Consider the following 10747-nt stretch of genomic DNA (forward strand, 5'->3'; position numbering starts at 1 on the left):
CCTCAAGGATTTCATGTCAGTTTTATCATCAGACTTTCAAACAACAAGGTCTTTACTAGTTAGAAATGCAAAGCATTGTTAGGGCGAGCCTCGGTGAGAACAGACAGATCCCAGACACAGTGATTTGTCATCCCGGAGAACATGCACATTTACGTCTAGTGCTAACGTAATTTCTTTGTAGTTTTGAGTTCCAGCTTGTTTGCATTCTTGTAGTAGCTCCGTGGTGCGCAGCAATCAGTTGTGAACATCTTCCTCTCTTGATGTGTCAGCTAAGAACAATGTATGTAGAAATTTGAAGCTGAAGTAGACACAAACCGATTTGTACATGCACCTCTGCAATGCAGAACGCCAACCACGTTGTTGTTTGTATGCTTCTACTGTTCGTAGATACTCTAGCAAACAATTTACCTGTATATTTGTCCACTTCAAATCGAGCTACGAATAGGTCATTCACAACCGTACGTGGACGAGTGCATTTGGACATTGTGGAGAACATGGATAGAGTGCTAACGTAAATTTCTTTCTAAAAGTGACGTGTTCTCACATTTAGTTGCATTTTTGGCTGCAGTCATCAAGCCATCTCTAGAAACTCGAACTTGTTTGCACATTCTCGTATTAGTCCCCGTGGGACTGGTGCGCAGCAACCTGGAGAGGTGTACAGATATTACACTTACACCTGCATTGTGACATCACAAACCATCATGTCTGTGATTAGGTCAAAATCAACGTTATTTCTGGCCAGTCAGTCCCAAGATCTTACGTACGTACCATCTCAAACATCTAAACACAGTACAGTACACATAGGAAGGGTCTCGCCAAGGCTTGCCCTAATAATCACCAGCATTTTTGTCGAGACAATCCTTGAGCAGTGTAGACTATTGTTTTTGGCCTGCATCTCGTGTACCCTCATGGTAATCATGGAGCACAAGCAGCAAATGGATGGATGGAGTGTGTGTGTGTGTGTGTGTGTGTGTGTGTGTGTGTGTGTGTGTGTGTGTGTGTGTGTGTGCGCGCGCATGTGTGCAGGCGCGCACAATGGCTCAGTTGGTTAGAGAGTTTTCTATGGACTGTTGACATCCGGGAACTTGCAGGTTCAAGTCACAGTGATGGCAAGCTATGGCATATTTTCCTTAGGCAAGAAACTGACACACAATTGCCTCTCTCGACTCAGGAGTATAAATGAGTACGTGGTCATTGACTGGGGTGGCAAAGGCCCCGACTGAGACAAAGTCCATCAGCCACTGAGGTTCTAGTGGGACTTTGGGTGCCCACACCACAGTTGGTGCTCCTGTGAGTACCTGGCCAGGCTCCAGGAGATTGCTCATGGCAGTCCAAAGCTTCTGCGTAGTGCACACGAACCCAGCCAACTGGCTGGTAGCGTAACTGTAATGAACTGCAGCTCCTTAGCCATTTTCATTTTTAATTTTTGCATGTGTGTGTGCGTGTGTGTGTCTTACGGCTGCATCTGCTTACACAGTAGACTTTAATGCCAAAAAAGAGCTTTTGCAGGAAATAAGTGATGATTTCTTGGATCTGACTTGTCACTTTGCAAGATAAAATTTTTGTTCTTGGGTATGGGTGGTTTTTCAGTTTGCATGCGTTTCTGCCGTATCTACTTGCCACAGTGGATTTTAACAACCAAATAGGCTTCTACAGGTAAGAAATGACATTTTCCTGGATTTAGACGTAAAGATTTTATTTATGGATTTACAAAGTAAAGCTTCATTTTTGAGTTTGTATTAGTGATTTCTCAGTGTCCATGCTCAGTAGAAGTGTACAGTATTTTAGCTGTCCTGTATGTTTGTCCTATTGAGGTTTGAATGCTCAGTTGATTGCACACAGAGACATCAGGCAGCCTCAGTGCTTTCATTTAATAATTAAATGCTACAGAGTTACTAACTAACACTTGTGAAGTCATGTTGTGATATTCTTACTAACTCATTACAATTCTATGTGTGATAGCATGGCAAGAAGCCTTTTGATTTTGCTGTGAGAAGAGGTCACATGTCAACAGCTAATCGGTTGTTATTAATAATGCAGTCAGTTGAAGATGTTACATTAGAGGTGAGTAACAGTTGTCTTACAGCATAATGAGTGGATACAGTTTGGTATTTTTGTTTGTATTTCTTTTTATGGAATTGATTTGTGACATTGATTCTCTTTCTTTGATTGTTGATAATAGGATGTGTGGAAGCTGCTGCAGTGGGCATGTGGGAATGAAGTGGATGTTTCAACAAAGATTGCAGAGAAGTTTTGTCAATCAGTGGAGAAGGAGGTGAGAGTTTTTACAATACTGTTGATTATGTGTGAAAGATGTTTTTGTGTTGTGCATGCAGTCTGGTCGCACTTTACTTCACTTTGCTGCTCTACTTGATCATCGTGAGGCAGTCGAATGTCTGTTGGAGAAGAAGGCTGATGCAGATGCTAAAGATAAGGTAAACAATATTATGAACTTTAAGGTAGGAAAATTATATTTGGAAATAGAACAAGCAGTGGAATAAAGTGTGCAGTGATGCTTTTGTTTGTTCGAACATGACAGTTGAGTTTTACTAAGCAAGTTAGTTGTGCAGATAGTTAGTTGTGTGTGTGGGTGAACAGATCTATATTTGAGCTGTGAATGTAGGCTATAGTCCAGACGGGTACTGTGTCGTATCTTCGATGAAATGTGGCAAAGGTAGGCACATCCACACCACTGCGGATGTTGCGTCGAAGGCCGACTAAGATATTGTTCTACTCGAGTGCAAGGCTCCGAAGAAAATGCAATGGTCACATACCTTGGTACTACTAACTCCAGATCTGGATGGGACTGGATCTCTCTCCCATCGCGAGCTTTGATCTGTACGTGGAGGTCGTCTATCATCTCTGCACCTTGGAACAACTAGGTCTGACACCGTACTACCTTACGTCGTACCAAGGAGACACGAACCACGTTTGGACCTCCCCTGTGGCTTGGGGTTGTATGGTGGTACTCGGAGAGGAGGGTGTGGAGACCCCTGTGGACTATGGAGCCGCCTTGATCGATGCGCTCTACACTACCATGGAGGAAATTGCTAGTGGTACCCGTCGAGTTGAGTATTTGGAACTTTGGTTTGCAGATGAAAGAGGCAACGCCGGGTCTCTCGAGGAGGCTTTCGCTGGCCATGGAAGTGCACTACAGAACCATCGAACGCAAAGAGATTTGCTACGAGAGAGTAGACCAAGGATCGAAGAACTATGGAAGATGGTTTGCAGGATGTGATCTTCTGCCAATCCACATCTAGCCTTGGACATGTCTGCTCCCTCGGGTGGGTACACGTGCAAAGATGTGTACAGAGATCTCTAAGTTCAGAAGAAGGCGTCTGCCTACCTACCCACATACCTGCCTGCCTACGACTGCCTGCCTGTATTTTTGGATTTTCTGTGCCTTGTTCTCTACTCAGCCCAGGTCCAAGCTAGAGCGAAACCTCTATGGTTGCATAGTACGAGGTTCCTGTAGGGGAATTCGAATTCTCTGTTCTCTGTCTGTATTTGGGTATCTACCTACCATGGTGGCTGCCTGCCGGGGTCTCCACCTACCCCACGATCTCTACCTACCTGTATTTTGGATTTTCTCTGCTTGCGAGGTGTTTGCTTGTGGATTTAAAGAATACATGCTTGTTTTTCTTTTGCCAGGGTTGGTGTCGAGGATATCCACTTCCATACGATTCTCCAATACGGTCAGATCTTTTTCTATCTGCTTTTCTATAGTGCAATTGGCCTTTTACAGTTTGCCTTTGATCTCGAATACGTGCCTCTACGTATCCCCCTCTCTACACCTCGCATAGGCTTCGACACGATGTGCACTGTTGGTTTGAATGGTATCGATATCTATGCACTGCTCGAGGTCTAGGTCTTGTAGAATACGTGGTGTATAGGATCTCTCTGTGGCACCCTCTGTGGTGCTCTCTATGGCACTCTCGCTAGCACTCGCTGTGGCGCTCTCTTATCTGGAGGGAATCCGTGGTGGTTGGTCTCTAAGGGCGGGTGAGAGTGCGACACACACGGTCTTGTTTTTGCTTTGGTTGTACTGATGTAGTGAGTGAGCGTGCCATGGGGTGTTGTAGCAAGGATGGATAGTGTTGCAGTATTTCTTTGACAAACTCGTTGGAAGGATACAGCTTCTTTTCAATCTTCAATGCAAACTTCTGGGTGCCCTGATGTTTATGCCGTAGGCCTCTACATGGAACTTGTGGGGGTACGTGTAGCGTCTCCAGTTTTTTTACACTTTTTGTTTTTGGGTGTTGGCAATATTGGTATTTTCCAGAGGGGTTCGTCGGGTTTGTCGGGTTGTTCATTGGGTGCAGGCTCAAGGACAATGCACATGGCCTTGTACTTGTCTTTGGTCGTAGCAATCTGTAGAGTCCGCAACAACAATGATGCTTCCAAGGGGCTTGGATTGGCTGCCATCTCCTTGTCTATGAAAGTGTTGGATATGTACATACAACCTTGGATCTTGAACGCGTACTTCCGCACACTCCGAAAGGTGCAGACGGCATAGGCTTCAATACGGAACTCGGTGTTTGGTGGGAGCTCTACCAGTTTGCTACAATTGTTTTGTTTGCCTCAGGTAGTACCTGCATCTTGCCACGACGGTCGTGTTGTACCAATGCAGTCTCGAGTGTTCTCTGGGTGTTTTCCAATTTCTGTTCTTCTCGTAGTATAGTTTGCATTCTCTTGCCAACTTCCTTTGGTACACGTAGTCTGGATAATATGGTTTTCTGATTGTTGTACAGATCGAAAGGAGCGTCGAATCCTTTGATGTCGAAAGCAAATGGTTCATAGCGTTCGTTGCATATGTGGAATGGAGTTCGGCTGTCTGTTTTGCTATGGTATTATCAACTTGCTTGAGAATCAAACAGGAGTCTACATATGCTTGTTGGAGCCCATCAGACCCCATCGTGCCGTCCCCATGCAGGGCATGTACCACCGTCTAGATGGGAAACGCATGGGACAAGAATTGTGGAGTCGAATGCTCTGTCATCGGCCTTGGGCAAATTCTAGAATCCCAATATTTCGATGTGTGCCGGCACGAATGGTTGGTTTCTGTCCGTTCAGAGCTCGAGCATTTTTTCGTCTTCCGTTGCAATCAGAATTCTTGACTTGCCATATGGAAGGCCTCTTGGCTTTTCTCCCACCTATCCTCAATCTCTGCTTTTTGGTTTTGTGCTTTTTGCAGGTATTGTCGCTCGTTCGACCTCTTTGGCTTGCAGAGCTACTTTTTGCCTCACAGCCACACCTTTTTGCCAGTTGTTATTCTCAAGCAACAGCTTCTTCTCTGCCAACTTCTCCAGTCGCTTACGAGTAGACAGAGGCAAATCGTTTGGGTTGTAAGAATCTCTTTGAAGAGGAATGGATGGACGAATTTGGTGTCTGGTAGAGGTCGTTTGCCATGCGGTGCCTCTGGTTCTTTCTCTGGATGTCGTGTGAACGGCTCTTTGCCGCAAGCCGGTGCGTTCCACCGTCCAGTTTTCGATAGATGCGTAGTGCTGTGTGGACTCCCTCGTTGTCTTGGTCAAGAACCACGGCATGGATGGGTACGCCGACGAACCCAAAGGCGGATGGATACCCACAGTGGAAGATAGCTCTTTTCAAGAATTTGAATTCTTGGTGTTTATCGGTTTTGGACACTGCAGATACGACTGGTAGTCATGTGGCCCCAGTAGATGGCGTATAGCGCCTTGGTCTGCTTTGATAGGAGTACCATGTTGCAATGTGTGGCTGCCAAGAGTGCCTTCCATTGTTCGCGTAGAGGTTGTACCCAGAATAGTAGAGCACCCGTCGATAAGGATTGTACATACGAGACGCCTCTTGTGCTGTTTCCAGGCACACCTCTTCTGGTCATATCCCGTACAATGATAGCTCGACACGACAGATCCCACGAGCTTGTATATCTGGGTGGGCAAACATCTCACCGAGCCTCTTGTCACGGGCCTTGCAATAGTTGGCCACGTTGTTTCCCAGATTCTCTTGGACACTGCACACTCGATCTTGCATACCAAGTTGTTGTAGAATTTGCCTCTTCATTGCGATCCACAATCCGGTTCTCCCAGTATGAAGGACAGGCAGTTGTTGCCCTTGCTGCCTTCGTTAGCCTGAATTCTATCTGGATTGTCTCTGATGGTGTTTGGTGGTAGGAAGCCGTGCTCGGAGACGAGATAGTCCAGGAGTGCTTTCCTGTCCAGGCATCCAGAGTAGTCTCGAGTACAGTCTATGCAGTACATAGAAATGTACAGTCTTTACCAAAAACGTTTCCAGGCTTGCTGCGATTTTCAAATTAATTTAATGGCATCTCTATGACAATGTGTGTGTGTGTGCACGCGTGCGTGCGTGCATGTGTGCATGCATGCGTGCGTGTGTGCATGCGTGTGTGCATGTGTGTGTGTGTGTGTGTGTGTGTGTGTGTGTGTGTGTGTGTGTGTGTGTGTGTGTGTGTGTGTGGCACGTGTATATTTATTGTGAATATTAATGTAAATTTTAGTGATTTTTGTCTATTTATTGTCTTTATCATTATTTAATAATTAGCTTGTTGCTAGAATGTATAATTCTTTGAAAACACAGGGATGCGTCAATGTGATTAAAGATAATTAACTAAATATCATCAATGTCCCACAATACACTTTAGTACATGCACATGCGTGACAGCTGCGTCTCTTGCACGAAGCGGGCTTGTTATCCACGTTGTTTCTCAATTCTGCATGTAGCGCTCTTGCTTGCATCACTTACCGTGCATGGACACGATTAGCATGCTTTCATTGAGCCGTTGCTGTCACTTTCGTTGAGCCGTTGCTATCATCTTTCGTTCCGTTAGAATTAATTCGTCGTAGCTAGAGATGAATGTACGTGCACGGGAAATACTGTGAAGCGACATGTATGTGTAGCGACCGGATCCAGAAGAAAGCGTGCAGCGCAAAGTTTCCTACGAATCTTTCTTGCAAGACGATGTCGTCGATCGTTCATGATCAGTCCTACTTACACCTGTAAATATATTCTTAAACGGAGCGGGCTTGTTATCCACGTTATTTCTCGATTCTGTAGCACTCGATCTCGCATCACTTTCAGTTAATTAACTATTGAGGTGGACGAGGTTATCATGCTTTCATTGAGCCGTACGTTGCTAGCATCTTCCGTTCCGATGATAATTTGTCGTAGCTACAGCTAGATAAAGATTGATCTCGTATGTCTTCTAGAAATAATGTGAAGCGACATGTAGTGACCGAATCCAGAAGAAAGCAGCGTTAGTGTTTGCTACGAATCTTTCTTACAAGACAACGTCGATCGTTCATCATCAGTCCTACTTACAGCTAAAACATATTGCTCTGTTGATGATTGCGGATGACATGTTGGTCGTGCGCAACGGTACACAAGCGTGGTCCCATGGGACCTTAGCTTGGCTTCTTGAAGAACGATGAATTCGTTTGTTTTGCGATAGTTTTGTAAAAGTAACAAATGCATACAACTATTACCTGAACTTTACTCTGCGCTTCTCAGTTTGACGACAGTTTGATCATAAAATGGAGGTTTACGACATCTTGGCTTTTCTGTCATAACGCGCGGGATTGTTACGTCACCCATTGTTGGTCTCCCAAATGACTCCTGATTGGCTCAACAAATTCCCAAGAGTGATTCACGCTGACAAGCTAGTATTACATCACCTACATTTTGCATCCCAAAACGATTGCTGATTGCCTCGACAAACTCCCCGAGCGTGACACATGCTTACAAACAAACATACAAACAAACATAGCGACATACCGACAGACAGACCGGAAGTCAATTCAGCCCGTTTAGAGTGAGCTTCTCGCAAAGCAGTCCACCACTTATTGTGTGTTCTTCTTAGTATTTTAGCTACGATGTTTGTCCTACTGAGCTTTGAATGCCCAGTTGATTGCATACTGAGACACATCAGGCAGCCCCTGTGCTTTCATTTAATAATTAAGTGCTACAGAGTTACTAAATTAGCACTTATGAAGTCATGTTGTGATATTCTTACTAACTCATTACAATTGTATGTGTGATAGCATGGAAAGAGACCTTTTGATTTTGCTGTGAGAAGAGGTCACATGTCAACAGCTAATCGGTTGTTATTAATAATGCAGGCAGTTGAAGATGTTGCATTAGAGGTGAGTAACAGTTGTCTTACAGCATAATGAGTGGATACAGTTTGGTATTTTTGTTTGTATTTCCTTTTATGGAATTGATTTGTGACATTGATTCTCTTTCTTTGATTGTTGATAATAGAATGTGTGGAAGCTGCTGCAGTGGGCATGTAGGAATGAAGTGGATGTTGCAAGAAAGATTGCAGAGAAGTTTTGTCAATCAGTGGAGAAGGAGGTGAGAGTTTTTATAATACTGTTGATTATGTGTGAAAAATGTGTTTGTGTTGTGCATGCAGTCTGGTCGCACTTTACTTCACTTTGCTGCTCAACTTGATTATCGTGAGGCAATCGAATGTCTGTTGGAGAAGAAGGTTGATGCAGATGCTAAAGATAAGGTAAACGATATTATGAACTTTATTGTAGGAATATTATATCTTAAAACAGAACATGCAGTGAAATGAAGTGTGCAGTGAAGCTTTAGTTTGTTTGAACATGACAGTTGAGTTTTACTAAGCAAGTTAGTTGTGCATATGACAATAACACTTCAGTGTTATGTCTGCAATGAGGTGACCATTGTCATTGTTGTAACTGCTACACTGTACTGCAATGTCACATTGATACGTGAATACGTACCAAGACTCACATGAAGCAACCTCCACTGAATAAACTCACACACACACACACACACACACACACACACACACACACACACACACACGTGCACGCACACACACACACACACACACACACACACACACACACACACACACACACACACACACACGTGCACGCACACATGCACACACACACACACACACACACACACACACACACACATGTTGTTTGGCGTCGATCTTAATGTCAGTTGTAAAGATAGCTCTCCTGCCTGTAGAGGCAGGTCCTCCATGCACTATGTGGAGGCTTAAGGCCAGCGCTATAATCCACCTGGAGCTTGGCCAGAGTCATCGAGTGGTACTGACTATGGTGCAGCTTTGGGAGTGGACTCCACATACCCATTTGCTGCATGATGTTACTACCAAGCCAGTGGTCTTGTCTACCCCAGTCTATGACCAGGTACTCATTTACTACTGAGTCAAGAGAAGCAATTGTGTGTAAGTTTCTTACCCAAGGAAATTATGCCATATCTTGCCATCACTGTGACTTGAACTTGCAGCCCTGTAGGGTCTCGATGTAACAGCAGATTGGGTATGCCAGGATATTGGGTACAACCGTACCAAATTTCCTAGAAGAATAAGTATGACTCTAGGAAATACGGTACGGTCTATATAGTAGCTGGAAGGAGCAAATTTGCTTTTCCCTCAACAAGTCTTGTGAATTCAAAATACTTCACTTGAGCAATAGAAATGTGTATATACGTAACACCGGCTGCCGACTGCTCCTTCCACCGACTGTAGACAGGATAGAAGCTGACGCTACTGCTTCTATGAATTTGTCTCAATTCCTGTTGGCAACGCCAGCAATGGTGGTGAATAGTATACCGCCGGCTGAGTGCTTTCACCCCACCAGTCGCTTTGCTCCCCCTTGCCCTAGAGCCTCCATTTTTAAATGCGGACTCGATTTCTAGGCTCACAGGAAGGTGTACAGAATATTCGATACAGGGTACTTGTTATTCTTATATCTGCGTACTCAATTTTATTCGGAATTATTATTAATAATCAATATTATCCGGAAGCAGTTCAGCAAAGTCTACGTACTTTCCTGTCTGAATTTCTTTACTAGCTTTTCGGGAAGGCCGGGGAGGAAAGGTTTGTCTCAGAGAAAACATTGTGCTCTGCTGACGGCTAGCTTGTAAACCTTCTGCCAGCCAAGTCGCCAATGTGTCCAAGGTCTCTATGGTACCTGCTGCCTGTTGCAGGTTGGACACAGCCACATGAGCCAACGCGTTGGCCGCCGGCATTTCTCCCAATTCTATTATACAGCAACTTGTCAGTGATGACCAAGATTGCCCTGCTACCATCATTGATGCATATTTACACTAACTCTAATGAGTCGCACGTCATCGCAGGAAACAGCCTATTTTTCCAGTTTATAAGTATATAGCCGCCTTTGCTTTTGATCGGCTGTGTGCCTTGTTGCGCCGCTTCATGTATCCGATAATGCATGAAACTGTTGCTTTATGCTATTGTGCTTTATGTGGTTTATGCACATGCAGACTACCCAAATACCACCTGTCCCACTCGCGCAACATTGCTGTTAGTAACTCTTGTCGTATGCATCTATGCATTGCTTATAACTAGCTGTCGCACCCGTAGTTAATCGCTAGCCACCCCTGCCGGTTAATCGCTAGCCACCCTTGCCGGTTAATCGCTAGCCACCCTTGCCAGTTAATCGCTAGCCACCCCTGCCAGTCAACCGCTCGTTGGATGCTGTAATATCGGTGCCGCATTGCCTTGTCTTCTAGCTCATTTCAGCACCTGGCACTCGAATTCTGCTGTTGGTCCACGCATAAATCTTCCTTCTAGCATGCTGTCGTCGTAAAGCCAACGCATATCTAAAATCCAGAAACAACAGGTGGCCAACCAAAGAAGAAACGATAACACCGCCGCCAACTGGCAGTTGCCGTCGTTGCCAACACTCCAAATCAAGGCTGCAGCACCACCGATTGGAGGCTG

At 44.8% G+C, this 10747-nt stretch overlaps 1 protein-coding gene across 1 annotated transcript in view; it reads left to right on the forward strand.

Annotated features, from left to right (window-relative positions):
• Nucleotides 1–8414: 8414 nt before the first annotated feature.
• The window catches only part of LOC134177177 (uncharacterized), a 25076-nt gene continuing 22743 nt past the window's right edge, over nucleotides 8415–10747 (forward strand). The window contains exon 1 of the mRNA XM_062643928.1: nucleotides 8415–8509. The gene's annotated coding sequence lies outside the window, so the exon portion shown is untranslated. The remainder of the gene's footprint in view (nucleotides 8510–10747) is intronic.

The sequence above is a fragment of the Corticium candelabrum genome, chromosome 3 (assembly GCF_963422355.1).
Source record: "Corticium candelabrum chromosome 3, ooCorCand1.1, whole genome shotgun sequence".
Lineage (NCBI taxonomy): Eukaryota > Metazoa > Porifera > Homoscleromorpha > Homosclerophorida > Plakinidae > Corticium > Corticium candelabrum.